The 18,001-nt window shown below is 43.9% G+C and overlaps 1 protein-coding gene across 1 annotated transcript in view; it reads left to right on the top strand.

The window, feature by feature from the left end:
- Nucleotides 1-6,167: 6,167 nt before the first annotated feature.
- Nucleotides 6,168-18,001, top strand: part of LOC149452326 (matrin-3-like) — a 44,694-nt gene continuing 32,860 nt past the window's right edge. Inside the window, exon 1 of the mRNA XM_089689503.1 lies at nt 6,168-6,325. The gene's annotated coding sequence lies outside the window, so the exon portion shown is untranslated. The remainder of the gene's footprint in view (nt 6,326-18,001) is intronic.

Raw genomic sequence — 18,001 nt, forward strand, 5'->3', positions numbered from 1 at the left:
ATTGTTATCACAGTAGGGTTTTTGTTGCATAAATTTTCATATATTTATGAAGCAACTCATTGCCACACCAGATACAGTACATGTAAAGTACGGTCTCCAACTTTCCATTATATGAGGTTGATTTACAAAAAGCAATGGGCTATTCACTTTGCTTTGATAGTTGCACTTTGCAAGGAAATTTGCCCCAGAGCTTGGTATATGTGGTGGAGTTTTACTTTGTATAGACGAGCCAATCACGTGCAAGAAACATAAAATAAATAAAACAAACAATTTTTTTACTTGTACACAATGTACTTCATTCACTAAGCACTGGGGAAACTATCCTTGCAAAGTGAACAATCTATTTGCCTTCAGTAAATAAGCCCCTATGAGTTCCAGGTAGCTAGGTAAGCCTCATGAGCTGACTACTTGTGACCTGCTGTTTACATGTAATTGGCTCTGTCAACTGTTATTCCACATGATCCAAAGAGCAATGTGGCACAACCTTTTAGCAGTTTTGGTGTATACAAGATCATGTAAAGAAAAAACAACAGTTTTGGGTGTCCCCATCCTATTCAAATTCTAAAGCTCTTTTTAAACTTGAGAAAGGGTGGAGATGCCTGAAACAGCTGTACTGTCTGTGCACTTATTTACATGTGTCCTATTGTTCTGTGGTGTGCATACAGTCACAGAAAAATTGCTAATCATTTGTGTGGAATACCTTCTTGGATGATATACTGTATGCATTTGTATTTCTTTGTCCCAGATTGTAAATTCAGACAGTATGGAGTTAGTGTTCATTTACATGAGAGTACCTATGCAAACATCCATGCAAAGGACCCTCTTTCCCTGCACAGAATGCACAGGTGCTCCTTGCATCTACAAGCAGCCAGTCCCATTCCTAGTGGCTGCACTGACACAGCTGCTGGTCCCAATTTGACAGCCACGCAGGTGCGGCTGTATTTCCCTAAATGCATACTGTCTGTGTTAGGCTGGCCATACATTATACAATTTTCTTTAGATTTAGCCTCAACCAGGGGCGGACTGACAACTCATGGGGAACATGGGGCCCCTGTGTCCTTGCCCAAACTCAAAAAAGCCTATGAAAAAGGTACCAGGGGCATGTCATGGGGCCCCACACTGACCCTGGGCCCTCGGGCAGTGCCCGAGTTTCCAAATTGTCAGTCCGCCCCTGCCCTCAACTATGTAGTGTAAGGATCTGCCTGATTGCATAGAAAATTGAAAGTATTTTTGAAAATTGTATAATGTATGGCCAGCCTTAGGGCCATGCGTCTGCATGGTTGTACAATTGAGACCAGCCAGTGTTCACGCAACCGCTGTGTCAATAGACATATAGCATGCCTGCATGGGGATGCATGGAACACCTATGCATTCCACGCAAGCAAAGATTTCCCCTCACATGGGTGTATGCATAGATATGTCAGTGTGAACAATGCCTTAGGAAAGACACTTTACACGTTTTGATGTGCCTTTCTCTATAGAGAGGGTGATCCTTCCTAATGGGGCCACAGACAGAAGTAAAAACCCAACAGGGCTTCTAATCCCTATCCACGCTATCCAAATCTGAGAAAAAAAAATTTGCCTTCAATTATACTTTAAGTCCTTCCGGTATTTATCTTGAACTTCAGACTTGTGCTGACAGGCCTCCCAGCACAGCTCTTCACTAGGAAGATCAGTGTACTGCTGTTTCTCCGCCTCCTGTTGACACAAGCCCAATTGGTCTCTATGCTTTGGAAATTAGGAGAAATGGTGGAACTGACTAATGCAAAACACAATAGGTGGAATTGAATAATTTACCTGCTTGTGAACTGCATCACTTGCATGTACGGCAGCAAGGCGACTCCCCTGCGCTGGATCATGTACCTAGTACATGATCCAGCTCTTCCAGGTAGGGGGTGCGCGCCAGCTGTGATTAGACACAGCGCAAGCCGATCAGCAAGTTCCTTCTGGCCAAAAATTGATGGCTGGAACTCAGTGATCGGCAAAGAGGCTGACAGGACAGAGCTCTATGTATGTAAACAATACAGAGCTCTGCCTTGTCAGCAGGGATGAGCCAATTTTTGTTTCCCTGAAAAAACGACTCATCCCCCAGTAAAAGTGCACACACAAAGCACTGTTAGGCATACACTTAACCCTTTGATTGCCCCTAGATGTTATCCCTTTCCCAACCATTGTCATTAGCTCAGTGACAGTGTATATTTTTAGCACTGATCACTGTATTAGTGTCACCGTTTCCCAGAAAGTGTCAGTGTCAGATTGACTGCCATACTATTACAGTCCCGCTATAAATCACTGATCGCCATCATGCTAGTATAAAATATAAATAAATAAAAATTCCAGTATATTGGATTTGGGACTGGAAGGACAGATGGGAGTCTAGGATTACATCTAGCACCCTGGCATGAGGGGAGGGACTGATGGTTGTGTTATTGATTTTGATGAAGTCAGGGGAGGGGGCACGGGCTGGGGGGAATATTAAGAGCTCAGTTTTAGAAAGATTGAGTTTGAGGAAGTGGAGTGACATCCATGCCAATATGTCGCTTAGCAGGTTAGTAATGTGAGAGGAGACTGAAGGGGTGAGGTGAGGGGTAGAAAGATAGATTTGTGTGTCATCAGCATAGAGATGGTACTTAACCACTTGCCGACTGCGCATAGCCGAATGACGGCTTGACCGCGGCCGGCCAGTTCTGAGTGGACGTCATATGACGTCCTCCCAGAACGCGCTCTCCTGCGCGCCCCAGGGGGCGCGCACCCGGCGATCTCCGTGATCGCTGTGTCCTACAGACACAGCTGATCACGAGATGTGGTGAAAGGCCGATCCCACCGGCCTTTTACCACGTGATCAGCGGTGTCCAATGACACGCTGATCACAGGAAAATGCAAGTGCCGGTTCTCGGCTGCACTTTCCTCACGCTGTCAGATCGTGAGGAAAGTACTGCCGAGAACCGGCAGTTGTCAGAGCGGGGATCGGCACCGATCATCAGGGCACTGATGATCAGTGCCCTGATGATCGGTGACCAGCAGTGACCCCCGCAAGTTCCGATCAGCTGTGCGCCCACTAGCCCCGCCCACCCATTCCCAGCAGTGCCCTCACCTGTGCCCAGCAGTGCCCCCACCTGTGCCACTCTGCAGTGCCACCTACCTGTGCCCAGCAGTGCCACCTACATGTGCCCAGCAGTGCCACCCACCTGTGCCCACCCACCTGTGCCCACCAGTGCCACCCACCTGTGCCCACCCACCAGTGCTGTCCACCAGTGCCACCCACCAGTGCCACCCACCAGTGCTGCCAGTCAGTGCCACCAGTCAGTGCCCAGGGGTTGTGCCAGTCAGTGCCGCCAGTCAGTGCCCAGAAGTGATGCCAGTCAGTGCCGTCTATCAGTACCCATCATCAGTGTCACCTATCAGTGCCGCCTATCAGTGCTGCATATCAGTGCCGCCTATCCGTGACCCCTAATTAGTGCTGTCTATCAGTGCCGCCTATCCGTGCCACCTCATTAGTACTGCCTATCAGTGCCCTTTAGTGCTGCCTATCAGTGCCGCCTATCAGTGCCCATCAGTGCCGCCTCATCAACGCAAATCAGTGAAGGAGAAAAAATACCTGTTTGAAAAATTTTATAAAAGAAACAAATAAACTTTTTTTTTTTTTTCAAATTTTTTGCACTTTTTTTAATTTATAGCGCAAAAAGTAAAGCGCCCAGTGGCGATTAAATACCACCAAAAGAAAGCTCTATTTGTGAGAAAAAAATGATCAAAATTTCATATGGGTACAATGTTGCATGACCGCGCAATTGTCAATCAAAGTGCGGCAGCGCTGAAAGCTGAAAATTGGCCTGGTAAGGAAGGGGGTATAAGTGCCTGGTAGGCAAGTGGTTAAAGCCAAAGGAGTTACTAGCACATTATGAAACACTTACCTGAGAACGAAGCCCTCCAACAGTGCACTGCCACTACTGACAAAGCTTCCATCTTCACCTGGCCTTCCCTCTGGGTTCCTAGGCTGTGGCCATTTGAATGGCTGAAGCCGTGATGATGTTTTTTCTGCACAAGTGTGCTGGAGCTACGGCCACAGCACAAAGCTCTGAATGAACAACACGTGAATTCCATTCCTTCAGAGCATCGGTGATGTCACAGCTGCCACGCACTAGAATATCTCCTAGATGGTACACATTTAGGAGATATTCAATTTACCTTCAGGTAAGCTTTATTATAAAAGTAAAAAAATTGAGTTTGCTACCACTTTAACATAATGCTACTGCAGCTGTGTGTACTGTACTACCGTGAAGGAAATAAGTATTTGATCCCCTGCTGATTTTGAATGTTTGCCCACTCACAAAGAAATGAGCAGTCTAAAAAACGAATGTTAGGTATGGTAGGAATAGCAACAAAAAATTCAAAAGAAATGCATGTCTAACAAATGATGCACTGATTTGCATGTTCATGAAGGAAATAAGTATTTGATCCCCTTCACAAAACATGACTTAGTATTTGGTGGCAAATCCCTTGTTGGCAATCACAGAGGTCAGACGTTTCCTGTAGTTGGCCACCAGGTTTGCACACATCTCAGGAGGGATTTTGGCCCACTCCTCTTGGCAGATCATCTCCAGGTTTGGTGGCTGACATTTGGCAACTTGAACTTCCAGCTCCCTCCACAGACTTTCAGTCGGATTAAGGTCTGGAGACTGGCTAGGCCACTCCAGGACCTTAATGTGCTTCTTCTTGAGCCACTCCTTTGTTGCCTTGTGTTTTGGGTCATTGTCATGCTGGAACACCCATCTATGACTCATTTTCAATACCCTGGCTGAGGAAAGAAGGTTCTCACCCAAGATTTGATGGTACATTGCCCTGACCATCGTCTCTTTGATGCGGTGCAGTTGTCCTGTTGCCTTAGCTGAAAAACACCCCCCAAAGCAGAATGTTCCCACCATGTTTGACAGCTGGGATGGTGTTCTTGGGGTCATAGGCAGCATTCCTCCTCCAAACACAGTGAGTTGAGTTGATACCAAAGAGCTCGATTTTGGTCTCATCTGACCACAACACTTTCAACCAGTCCTCTTCTGCATCATTCAGATGTTCAGTGGCAAACTTCAGACGGGCCTGGACATGTGCTTTCTTGAGCAGAGGGACCTTGCGGGCACTGCAGGATTTCAATCCTTGTTGGCGTAGTGTGTTACCAATTGTTTTCTTGGTGACTGTGGTCCCAGCTGCCTGGAGATCATTGACAAGATCCTCACGTGTAGTTCTGAGATGATTCCTCACTGTTTTCATGATCATTGACACTCCACTAGGTGAGATCTTGCATGGTGCACCAGACCTAGGGAGACTGACAGTTGTTTTGTGTTTCTTCCATTTGCGAATGATTGCACCAACTGTTGTCACCTTCTCACCAAGCTGCTTGGCGATAGTTTGGTAGCCCAGTCCAGCCTTGTGTAGGTCTACAATCTTGTCCCTGACATCCTTGGACAGCTCTTTGGTCTTTGCCATGGTGGAGAGTTTGGAATCTGATTGTTTGATTGCTCCTGTGGACAGGTGTCTTTTATACAGGTAACAAAATGAGATTAGCAGCACTCCCTTTAAGAGACTGCTTCTAATCTCAGCTTGTTACCTGTATGAAAGACACCTGGTAGCCAGAAATCCTGCTGAATGATAGAGGATCAAATACTTATTTCCCTTGTGAACATGCAAATCAGTGCATAATTTGTTAGACGTGTATTTCTTTTGATTTTTTTGTTGCTCTTCTGTCTCTCAGTGTTACAATACACCGAACATTCGATTTTCAGACTGGTCATTTCTTTGTGAGAGGGCAAACATTCAAAATCAGCAGGGGATCAAATACTTATTTCCTTCACTGCATATGCTGCCCATTGTAATAATCACGGTTGGCACTGAAGGCCAGTAATGAGGCTTTACGCTGCTCTAACGTGTCCTAACACAGGGTATTGACCCTAAGAATCGGGCTTTCGCCTTGTCCATGTTCTGGGCTGCCAGTGTAGCCCCACCCCATGTACTGTGGAAGAGGCCTGTGCCAGGCAGCTCATTTCTAGCGGCGTCTATGCAGAACGCCATTGATTATGTATTATTAATCAAGACCTCTATATGTCAGCACAGTGCCCAGCCAGCCAATCAGAACAATGTAGCCTCTAACCCTCTGCCGGCCCAGCCCCCTTCCTACAACACACTCTCCGCCCATTCGCTGACGTCCTTTCTTTTGAGGCGGGAAGACACCTTGCTGCGTGTATTTCCGTCCTGCGTAGCTGCCTCGCGTGGCCATTAGCGGGTTCTTTGTGTGAGGAGAGGAGGTGAGCGAAGGTCAGAAGATCGGAGGAACGAGGTGAGCCGGCTCGGAATTATATGGTCGGTGGGGGGGTCTCCGGGGTGCGGACAGACGATGGAGGCGGAGGTGCCCGCCGCCATTTTCTGTCCTGTGATGGCGTTGCTTTACCTCGTGCGTGGAGGGGCAGGCTGTGCGGGGGGAACAGGCCGCTGGCTGTGTGAGGGGGTCACAGAGAGTCAGCTGGGCGCCATTTCCACCTCACGTTGTTGGTGCTCGTTTGTGTTATACAGATTCCCGGTCACGGGGTTCTTTATTTGCAGTGTCTGCTGTGGGTCCTTCTGGCCATGGTTTCCATTGACTTCACCACAACTGCGAGCTTGGCCTCCCCTTCCTCCTCACAGTCTTACCAATGTAGACACCTTTTGTTTTGTATGTTTGTTTTTTTCTTTCTGGTCTATTTCTGTTTTTGTTACCTAGGTGAGACTTTGTCACCAACACCCAGCGCATGCACAATATGCCTGGATCTGTATAGTGGGAGTGTCTGGTATCTGCACACAGGTGGCTTTTGCTGCGCATGCGCAAGGACTGCCAATGTGAATGCTAGAACCTTTCCCTGTCACTGCATGTGCGCAGCATGTCCACGGCAGATGTGCTGATGGGGTTCTGCTAAGACCCAATAGCTGTGGTAAGGGCGAAGCTCTGCTTAACCTCTTCACGCCGGCCGCACACAAATATGCATCCTCCCGGTGTCTGGGCCTAGATGCTGAGCGGCCGCACAGTTGTGTGCAATGAAAAAAACCATATTTGCTGAGAGCGCGTTCCCAGCACACGTGTCTGGTATTCACGGAAAGGTTTCGATCGGGGCCTTTCCTGATTATGTGGCAGCGAATCATGGCAGTCACATGACCCTAAAACCCCGGCTTCTGACACCCTTAACCACTTGCCGACCGCGCATAGCCGAAAGACGGCTTCACCGCGGCCGGCCAGTTCTGAGTGGACGTCATATGACGTCCTCCCAGAACGCGCTCTCCTGCGCGCCCCAGGGGGCGCGCACCCGGCGATCTCCGTGATCGCTGTGTCCTACGGACACAGCTGATCACGTGATGTGGTGAAAGGCCGATCCCACCGGCCTTTTACCACGTGATCAGCGGTGTCCAATGACACGCTGATCACAGGAAAATGCAAGTGCCGGTTCTCGGCTGCACTTCCCTCACGCTGTCAGATCGTGAGGAAAGTACTGCCGAGAACCGGCAGTTGTCAGAGCGGGGATCGGCACCGATCATCAGGGCACTGATGGTCAGTGCCCTGATGATCGGTGCCCAGCAGTGACCCCCGCAAGTTCCGATCAGCAGTGCGCCCACTAGCCCCGCCCACCCATTCCTAGCAGTGCCCCCACCTGTGCCCAGCAGTGCACCCACCTGTGCCACTCTGCAGTGCCACCTACCTGTGCCCAGAAGTGCCACCTACATGTGCCCAGCAGTGCCGCCCACCTGTGCCCACCAGTGCCACCCACCTGTGCCCACCCACCTGTGCCGTCCACCAGTGCCACCCACCAGTGTAGCCCAGCAGTGATGCCAGTCAGTGCCACCAGTCAGTGCCACCAGTCAGTGCCCAGGGGTTGTGCCAGTCAGTGCCGCCAGTCAGTGCCCAGAAGTGATGCCAGTCAGTGCCGTCTATCAGTACCCATCATCAGTGTCACCTATCAGTGCCGCCTATCAGTGCTGCATATCAGTGCCGCCTATCCGTGACCCCTAATTAGTGCTGTCTATCAGTGCCGCCTATCCGTGCCACCTCATTAGTACTGCCTATCAGTGCCCTTTAGTGCTGCCTATCAGTGCCCATCAGTGCCGCCTCATCAACGCAAATCAGTGAAGGAGAAAAAATACCTGTTTGAAAAATTTTATAAAAGAAACAAATAAACTTTTTTTTTTTTTTCAAATTTTTTGCACTTTTTTTAATTTATAGCGCAAAAAGTAAAGCGCCCAGTGGCGATTAAATACCACCAAAAGAAAGCTCTATTTGTGAGAAAAAAATGATCAAAATTTCATATGGGTACAATGTTGCATGACCGCGCAATTGTCAATCAAAGTGCGGCAGCGCTGAAAGCTGAAAATTGGCCTGGTAAGGAAGGGGGTATAAGTGCCCGGTAGGCAAGTGGTTAAAGGGCCGGGAGGCGCCGGTGCCAAGGGGTTAAAGGCCTCATGCCCACAGGATGTTTTGAAGTGTTACTAAACCAATAACTAAAATCAGTCTGTATATGCAGTAAAGCATGCTTGTCATACTCTGGAACATAAGGGGTTAATCCTCTGCATTGTGTAAAAAGGCTGTTTGACCCTGACTTCTCTGATCCTCCCCTTCTGCCAGTGCCTCTTTTCTCCTGATAAGACATATCACGTGGAGACACTGCACATGCTCAGTTTGGGGTGTATTGCTTTTTTCTTTTTTTTTTTGTGAAAGTGCATGTGATCAGCACAGGGCCAATAGCACTGTCCAGACAAGTCAGGGTTTCTGCATCCTCCTAGAGCAGAATGAAAACTCCAAGCTTTAGTGCTCCAATAGTCACAAGACTGCTCTAACTGATGAGAAAAGGTATTTAGCAGTTTATATCAGGGTGGATTTGATTTAAATCACTAGTCAGTAAGGCTTGATTTAAATCCTAGTTTTCTACATAAAGACTAATTCTTGCTGGTATAACTTTAATATGCAAGTAGATGAAGATTTTTAGAATAACTTTTCCTATTAGTTTTTTTATCCCAAGTTTAATAGGTTAATCATTCATATTTGGACAACGTTTCTATTGTACTTAGGAAGGAGAAAAATAATCATTACCTTAATAATAACAATTTAAATAGATTTATTCAACTGAAACAATAACATTCCAGCATATGTGATTTGCTTAAACATCCATGTTTAGTAACTAATTTGGCTGAACAAAATATATATATTTTAAGAAACTTAGACTGTCAGCCCCTTCCTCCTCACACTTAGTTTCACTTTCTTCTTGTGCAAATCTATTCCACTCCAAACTATCAGAAAAATATTGTTTCTATTCACTGAACGTCTTGAAACTTAGCACTGAAGGGGTTGATTCTGTATTCATAGGTTTGTAGAAGTTAGGATTAAGGTCTTTTTCTTAACTCTGTTCATGTTATAACATTTTTGCTGTGAAGAAGAGGCATGTGATCTCCGCTGAGTCAAATTCAGTTTTGAGAACTGCAAAAGTAAACCAAGCATCTGTGATAATATCTTGTAGGCAGAGAAACTGCCCAATAATCTTACAAAAACCTCTGGAAGAGCATGACATTGTGAATGGATTCATGGAATTTATTTACCAAAACAATTAAACATCTACAGCCTTATTCTACATAATTAAAATACGAATCTTTATTTCATGAGGGAATAACCTTTGGATGGTAATATATTTTCCTCCAAAAGCATTTTATTTAAAAAAATCCGATTTTTAAAAAAAAATCATTGATTTTTTATCCACCCAGGTTTATATGTGCTAAAATAATTTAATTCCATGTTGTGTGTACTGTGGGAGACCAGATATAGTGAATGCAGGGTCCGGGGTTTAGTAACGCTTTAAAAAACGCTCCTCTTGGCAGCAGCGGTTTGGCAGACAAAAACGCCTGACAGTTGCCAAAGGGTCTAATGTTTTTATAAGTATTTAAACACGTTTGCAGACGTTAAGCACTTGAGCGTTCATTTAATGGGCCAGAATAATTTATTCCAGCCATTGAAATGAATTGACGCTCAAATGCTAAACGTGCCAAAGTGTTAACGCTCGTCAAACGTTTTTTCTCGCAAAACTTTGCTGCTCCTGGACGCACTGGCCCTGGGGCTTTTTTTTACTACTAAAGCAACTAAAAGCTTCTATATGGAGGGGCATTTGTAAGCAGGAAAACAAATGCCTGACGCCCTTAAAAGTGGCTGCAAAACGCTCCTGTGTGCATGAGGCCAAAATATGTTTATATAGCAAGGTGTTTGTGTGTATGTATATGTGTGTATATATGTATGTATATGTATATATATATATATATATATATATATATATATATAATGCAGAGTGGCAGAGAATTTGTACAGGACAGATTGTAGTTTGTGACACATTTTGATGGGAGAATTTCTGTAACTGGTCTTTTTCGGCTAATAAATTTTCAGTGCGGCCCTCTTGTATGGCTTTGTCTATATTGTGCCTCTTCTGCTTCATGGCAGCGACCTATTCAATCCTCTCCAACCTCCCTCCCTCACTCAACCGTCTTCCCTCTTTATGCTGATCTGTGTATAGACGTATGTATTGTGTGCATTTCGATGAAAGTATAGTGTGTGTAGATTTATGCGATTTGTAGCAGCAGTCGGCCATATTTCCTCATCACATGGTGTACGGTGGCTGTGTGCTTCATCACTTCTCCCATTAGTCTATGAAGCACAGACGACTCGTATTATTTCCAGACCTGGATTTTATTTTTGGATGGTTGTAGGAATGGTTAGAACAAGATGCAGGTAAATTGTGTGTCACTGTTGGGGATTTTGTCACTTCCTAGGATAATGAAAGCAGTATTGGGACTCCTTTACACCATGGCAGAGACAACAGTTTTTCTATTCACGTTCTGCAAGGGCACAACTAAATCAATTGTACTCTGTGCCCTGTTCACACCACCACACTAGTAACACGTGCAGATTTTTTTTCTGTGCAGGAATCTGCAATGTGTATAAAACTCATTGAAGCGCACATGAAAACTGGTGTGTCTGCGAGTGAGATCTGCGCGTCAGTTTTTCTGCATGTATGGTGTGAATGAGGCTTTAAACCCCAAACAAAACATTTTATTATATCAGTATATTAATTCTTAGGTCCCATTCAGATCTGGGTGACGCATTCAATTCAGTTGGCTGCCTTATATATGACAAACATGCTGTGAAGAACCTCATCCTCAAAAGAATGAAAGGAACCAGAGACATATTGTGTGTTCAGAAAGCACTGAAACGTGCTTTCCCATTTTGTTGAAAAATCTTCAGGATTCCAGATGCCCAAAACTGCGAGCCAAAGTTTCAAAGAATTAAAATTTATCATTTTTAAAAGACGGGTCAGCTGGCTGATTCCTTTGATAGGATGGATGTTCTAAAGTACAGTATATGTGAATTCTTACCTTGTAAAGCAACCTATTCAGTTTAAAATAGATGCAAGGCAAAACATTTGTGTGCACATATAAAAAAGGGGGAAAAGTGTTTGATCACATACATTCTCAGTTGCTTTAGGAGTTCAGAGCTAGAGTAGGAGCAGCATCTTGCTGGTCTTGCCAGTGAATGGCTGTGCAGGAGGGGGTCAGCACAAGTCTGATCATTGGAGGAGAGCAGGCTGAGTTCCCAGGACAGCTAGAAAACTGACCACACTTTGCTTTTATGCCTAGAGTGGTTTGTTTATAGTAGGAAAGTAGAGGACTGACAGGAACATCAGGTATTTCACACAAAGGAATCAATACAAAGAACAGGATACCTTTTTTTTCTTGTATAAAAAAAAAAAAAAATCATGGTACAGCAGGCATATATAAGCAATAGGAAATGTTGGGATAACATTTGTCTAAGATCCAAAGACAACACGTGGATTCTCCAATGCAGAGATATTAATGATGACACCTCCAGCAGAAAGTGATGGTTGGACAGCCTATGTTCATATTGCACGCAGTATGGCTAAAGACTGGTCGAGCGATACGGCCTCCAGAAGCAGGCTTTGTGCCTTTTTATATTGATGATCTCTAGATTGGAATTTCCAGAAAATGGTGCACTTTTCAGCATAGGAAGCCCTTTCATAAGAATAATTAGAAAAAGCAGCATACAAATGGAGACATGTTGGGATCTGGCTAAGGAAAATCTAAAGATGGCCTGTTCTTTTATATTTCCATATTCACCCTCTAAAACCCAGTGGCACCCCAAGAGGATCAGAGAAATTGGTAGCTCCAGAAGAACTTCAACATTTTTTATAAATATGTCCCCATACTTGAAGCAGAAGGATATTTACATGTCCTTGCAAGAAGAAAAAGGCTATCCAGGATATTCTGTTTGTTTCTGAAATATTTGTTTTAAAAAAAAAACAATTGCTTTTTTAGCAGCCTTGGATGTAAAGGATGCCTACCGTCACGCCCACTAGCACAGGGACCACCAACAGTTCTATGCTTTACCATCAAGTATTCAAGGAGCAGACATCACTTAAGAAATCTGAGCCCTCCCATTTTGGGTTAGCATTCACTACAAACATTTTTATCATTTATGAGCCTGAGAACCCAAGAGGTAGGCTACGATCACTGCAGTTCTCCTGTTTGCACTCAAAGGAGGAATTGAGCAGGAATATTTGGCATATCACCAACCTCCGTTAAGAGATAATTTGGAGCCACATCTAAAAAATGAATCAACAATATTAGGATATAAGCTGGATTTTACATTACAAAAGACATATCTGACGAGGTAGTGACCAAGATTGTACACAAAGCTGTTTGGGTAAGGAATACCAACACAGTGAAGAAGGCCATGTCTATTTTGAAGGAATAAACGTGCGAGTTTGGCTGATTTAGCAGTAATCTGTTGAAATCTCAGCTGTGTATGGCTAGCTTTGGAATTTCTTCATTAGGGACAAGATAAAGATCTAGTTATCAGTACACTCAAGGGTACCGGTGGCGGTGTAAAAAATTGAATAAAACCCTGGCACAATTGTTTTGATCAGACCATTGTTCAAAAAGCATTGCATAGACTTAAAGTGGCGTTGCATTCACTCTGTAAAAAAAAAAAAAAAAAAGTCAGCAGCTACAAAACCTGTAGCTGCTGACTTTAAAAAAAAAAAAAAAAACAGCCACTCGCCTGTCCCACGATCACTCGTTGGCTCCGCTGCAGCCAAGTTCACTGGCCGTCCTGTATTCCAGGCGCCGGCTTCTTCAGTGTGGGCACTTGGCTGCGAAAGCTCGTGGCTTCAGTCGGATGCCCACTGCGCATGTGCGAGTAGCACTGCGCTTCCTGAATGGGCCCGTCTTCTGGAACCTGTCACGTGTTCCACAAGATTTCGGGGAGGGAGGGTAGGAGAACAAGATTGCCTAGGCAATCGCAGGGGAAGTGGGAGCGGGTACATGTCAAATTCAGGTACCCCTTCCTCCAACCCCCCACGCTCCCCAAAAGTGCCAATCCTTAATGGGGAGCAGGGGACCAATCTTTAAAGCGGAACTTCCCATATTGGGTGGAACTCTGCTTTAAGCTGACAAATTGACATTGCCCCCTCCACCTTTTATGGTCTTTGGTCCTGGATGGCTTGAATCCCATTCAAGGGTTATGCAGATGGGGTTACAGGTTTAACACCTTGACGCCAACGTCACAAAAATATGCGGCCTCACAGAACTGGGCTTTTTTCCGTGGGGCCGCATATTTGTGTACCTGTCTTTGTGCTGGGAGCGTGCTGCACTACACGCTCCCAGCACAAAGACCGCAGTATCACTGAAAGCCCTGGGTCCCGTTCTAACGATTGGGACCTGGGACTCCCAATTCTGGGTCACATGATCAGAGTGATGGCCTCTGGCTATCACAGTGATTAGTCACTGTACAGCCCGGCCCCCTTGTTTTTTTTTTTCTCTCTATGAATGGAGAAGAGTGATGCATTGTATCTCTTAACTCCTGGCACAGAGAGGAAAAAAAATGTTTGTAAAAAAAGAAAAGATAAATATTAAAGAAAATAAATTACCTAGATCAAGGTTTGATCTAGTTCTAGGCCAGAGTTATTGTTTGGGTCAGGGTCAAAGGTCAGGATTAAAAAAAAAAAAGTGTAAGTGTCTGTGTTTTAGGTAAAAAAACAAAATGCGCACTATTGTTTCTGGGCTGCACTACGGGTACAAATAACATACACATATATGGTATTGCTGCGATCGTCAAGAGCTGGAGAATTTATTTTGGGTTGTTCTTTGGTGGTAGGTTATGGTAGTGACAAGAAACTGTTTTCTTGTTTTCCTTTTGATAATTAAAAAAAAAAAGTTAGTCAGGTCCATAAATATTGGGACATCGACACAATTCTAACATTTTTGGCTCTATACACCACCACAATGGATTTGAAATGAAACGAACAAGATGTGCTTTAACTGCAGACTGTCAGCTTTAATGTGAGGGTATTTACATCCAAATCAGGTGAACGGTGTAGGAATTACAACAGTTTGCATATGTTCCCACTTGTTAAAGGACCAAAAGTAATAGAACAGAATAATAATCATAAATCAAACTTTCACTTTTTAATACTTGGTTGCAAATCCTTTGCAGTCAATTACAGCCTGAAGTCTGGAACGCATAGACATCACCAGACGCTGGGTTTCATCCCTGGTGATGCTCTGCCAGGCCTCTACTGCAACTGTCTTCAGTTCCTGCTTGTTCTTGGGGCATTTTCCCTTCAGTTTTGTCTTCAGCAAGTGAAATGCATGCTCAATCGGATTCAGGTCAGGTGATTGACTTGGCCATTGCATAACATTCCACTTCTTTCCCTTAAACTCTTTGGTTGCTTTTGCAGTATGCTTTGGGTCATTGTCCATCTGCACTGTGAAGCGGCGTCCAATGAGTTCTGAAGCATTTGGCTGAATATGAGCAGATAATATTGCCCGAAACACTTCAGAATTCATCCTGCTGCTTTTGTCAGCAGTCACATCATCAATAAATACAAGAGAACTAGTTCCATTGGCAGCCATACATGCCCACGCCATGACACTACCACCACCATACTTCACTGATGAGGTGGTATGCTTAGGATCATGAGCAGTTCCTTTCCTTCTCCATACTCTTCTCTTCCCATCACTCTGGTACAAGTTGATCTTGGTCTCATCTGTCCATAGGATGTTGTTCCAGAACTGTGAAGGCTTTTTTAGATGTCGTTTGGCAAACTCTAATCTGGTCTTCCTGTCTTTGAGGCTCACCAATGGTTTCCATCTTGTGGTGAACCCTCTGTATTCACTCTGGTGAAGTCTTCTTTTGATTGTTGACTTTGACACGCATACACCTACCTCCTGGAGAGTGTTCTTGATCTGGCCAACTGTTGTGAAGGGTGTTTTCTTCACCAGGGAAAGAATTCTTCGCTCATCCACCACAGTTGTTTTCCGTGGTCTTCCGGGTCTTTTGGTGTTGCTGAGCTCACCGGTGCGTTCCTTCTTTTTAAGAATGTTCCAAACAGTTGTTTTGGCCACGCCTAATGTTTTTGCTATCTCTCTGATGGGTTTGTTTTGTTTTTTCAGCCTAATGATGGCTTGCTTCACTGATAGTGACAGCTCTTTGGATCTCATCTTGAGAGTTGACAGCAACAGATTCCAAATGCAAATAGCAGACTTGAAATGAACTCTGGACCTTTTATCTGCTCATTGTAATTGGGATAATGAGGGAATAACACACACCTGGCCATGGAACAGCTGAGAAGCCAATTGTCCCATTACTTTTGGTCCCTTAACAAGTGGGAGGCACATATGCAAACTGTTGCAATTCCTACACCATTCACCTGATTTGGATGTAAATACCCTCAAATTAAAGCTGACAGTCTGCAGTTAAAGCACATCTTGTTTGTTTCATTTCAAATCCATTGTGGTGCTGTATAGAGCCAAAAATGTTAGAATTGTGTCGATGTCCCAATATTTATGGACCTGACTGTATACATTACCATTTACCACCAAATGAAATCCCAATTTGTCCTGAAAAAAAGTGGTATAATTCACCTGGATGTACAAAGTAGTTGTGGTGATATGTACATTTTACTAACACGTCAACGGAGCAAAATTGTGCTTAGGCATTTAGATTTGTTTTACCCTTAGGAGTGAACGGGTTAAAATTGAACTACACTGCATCTGACCAACACAAATGAAAAAACGCTATTTAATTTTTAATTCTATCAAACTCATCCGTCCCATATCTCTGCTTTATTTTGCTGATAAATCACTTTGAAAAACAGCCCAAGTATTTCTGGCCATAGCCATCTTGAATAAGGGCCTGATAATTCAGGTAGCATTTATTTCTTGAAATCGGCCCTCAGCCCAGGCATGTAGATAGTGTCTTGAGATGAGATAACCCCTCACCCCCTCCTAAAGACTCCTGGGATGTAGGGCATAATTTTTGCCTAGGCCTAGTAACTGAAGAAATGTGAAAAAAAAAAAAAAGTTAAACAAGTAAATATAATCTACTTTTCATTCTATTTACTAATGCTCTGACCATAGGAATTAAAAACAGTCACTGTGGATCGTGAAAGTGTATCTCTACTTTAAGATTGGTGATAAGCAGGAAACATCTTCTCCTAGTTACCTACCAAATTCCTTGTGGAATACTTTTCAGAGGGACATAAAGAGCTGCTGCAAGTGTAAAGAAAGTAATTTTGCCTCACTTGACTGACTTAGATGTATTCTCAAATATGTTGCATAGCAGAGTTCAGGAAATCAAATTCCCTATTCTTTCTAACAACAGTGCTAATAAAGGGAATCCAAACCCCTCCACAGCGAACAGCCCATACCTGTTAAGGCAAGCCCTGTCACATCAGGATAAACGTATACTGTCAACATCTGGGCTGAAGGGGCTGTTCCTGGTGGAGCAGATATTGCAGGGCAGCCACCTGGATGAGCGTTTAACACTTAAATGAAGCACTACCAAAAAAATCATTGACTGCCCCTAATTGAAGCTCTCTGTCTTCTGAATTTCAGATCATTCTGTCCAACTGATCTAAACTATTTTCTTGATGCCAATTTTTTGTTAAGTACTGTTATTGAAAATGTAACTTGTCTTCGTGTGTGCTATCCTTATGGCTCTGGAAATGTTTTAAGTCCTGAGCTCCACAGATTTAAAGTATATCATCCACGTGCCCCTTCTATTTGTCTCGTACTATCCTTTTTCATTTTCACTTTAAAATTGTCCATGTTCTTATTAGCATCCTTTCTCCTTTCCTGAAGCGCTTTGTGCATTCAAAAATCTGTTATCTCTACCTTTTTTAAAAGTAATAGTAAAAACTTTGTTAAAGATTACGGCCTATAGATTTTGCTTTTTTGGGGTGTTTCCTCCGTATGGAAGCTCGGACCTTTTTTTTTTTTTTTTTTTTCTGGGATTGCATTGCAGTAAGGGATAGCTATGAATCTGTTGCCAGATTACCCTGGCTGGTTCCTTTTGGGAATTTACCAAACGTGATTGTTTAGTTTGTATCTTTCTCTGAGACTTGAATGTTGCTCTGTATTAAAAAAAAAAAAAAAATCGAGACTGGCCTCTATGCTGCAGATGTCCCATGTTGGCTCTAAGCCAGAGACCACTTCTCCGTCTGTGCAGAGCAGTGACTGTCAATCACTGCTCTCCACTGTCACTGTTTTTAAATCCACCTGTAGTAATCCAAACTTTTACAAAGGTTCCAAAGTTGGTCCAGTATTGGATTGAAATATTTTGCCATTTTGTATTCTGCCAGTTTCAGGCTATTCTTGTATTGTGGCCATTGTTTTTCCTACATGTTGTGTGGCATTTGCTTCTTTCTACCTGAAAATCCCAAGCTATACAGGGGTGTGGAAATTTTTTTAAAAACTACTTGTCCATGGACTAAATCGGTGTCCCAATCTACTTGGCTTGATAAAAAAAAAAAAATTGTAACCAAAACCATATTTAAATCTGCTTTCAGTATTGTATAGGGCTTTTAAAAACAAAAGGGGCTTTATGGCAACTTAAACGGTTAATATTTTTAACATTGTGCTGTTTATCTCCCCCCCTCCC

This window comes from Staurois parvus, unplaced genomic scaffold (genome assembly GCF_062004578.1).
Source record: "Staurois parvus isolate SC_StPar_1 unplaced genomic scaffold, SC_StPar_1.0 ptg000479l, whole genome shotgun sequence".
In the NCBI taxonomy this organism is placed as follows: domain Eukaryota; kingdom Metazoa; phylum Chordata; class Amphibia; order Anura; family Ranidae; genus Staurois; species Staurois parvus.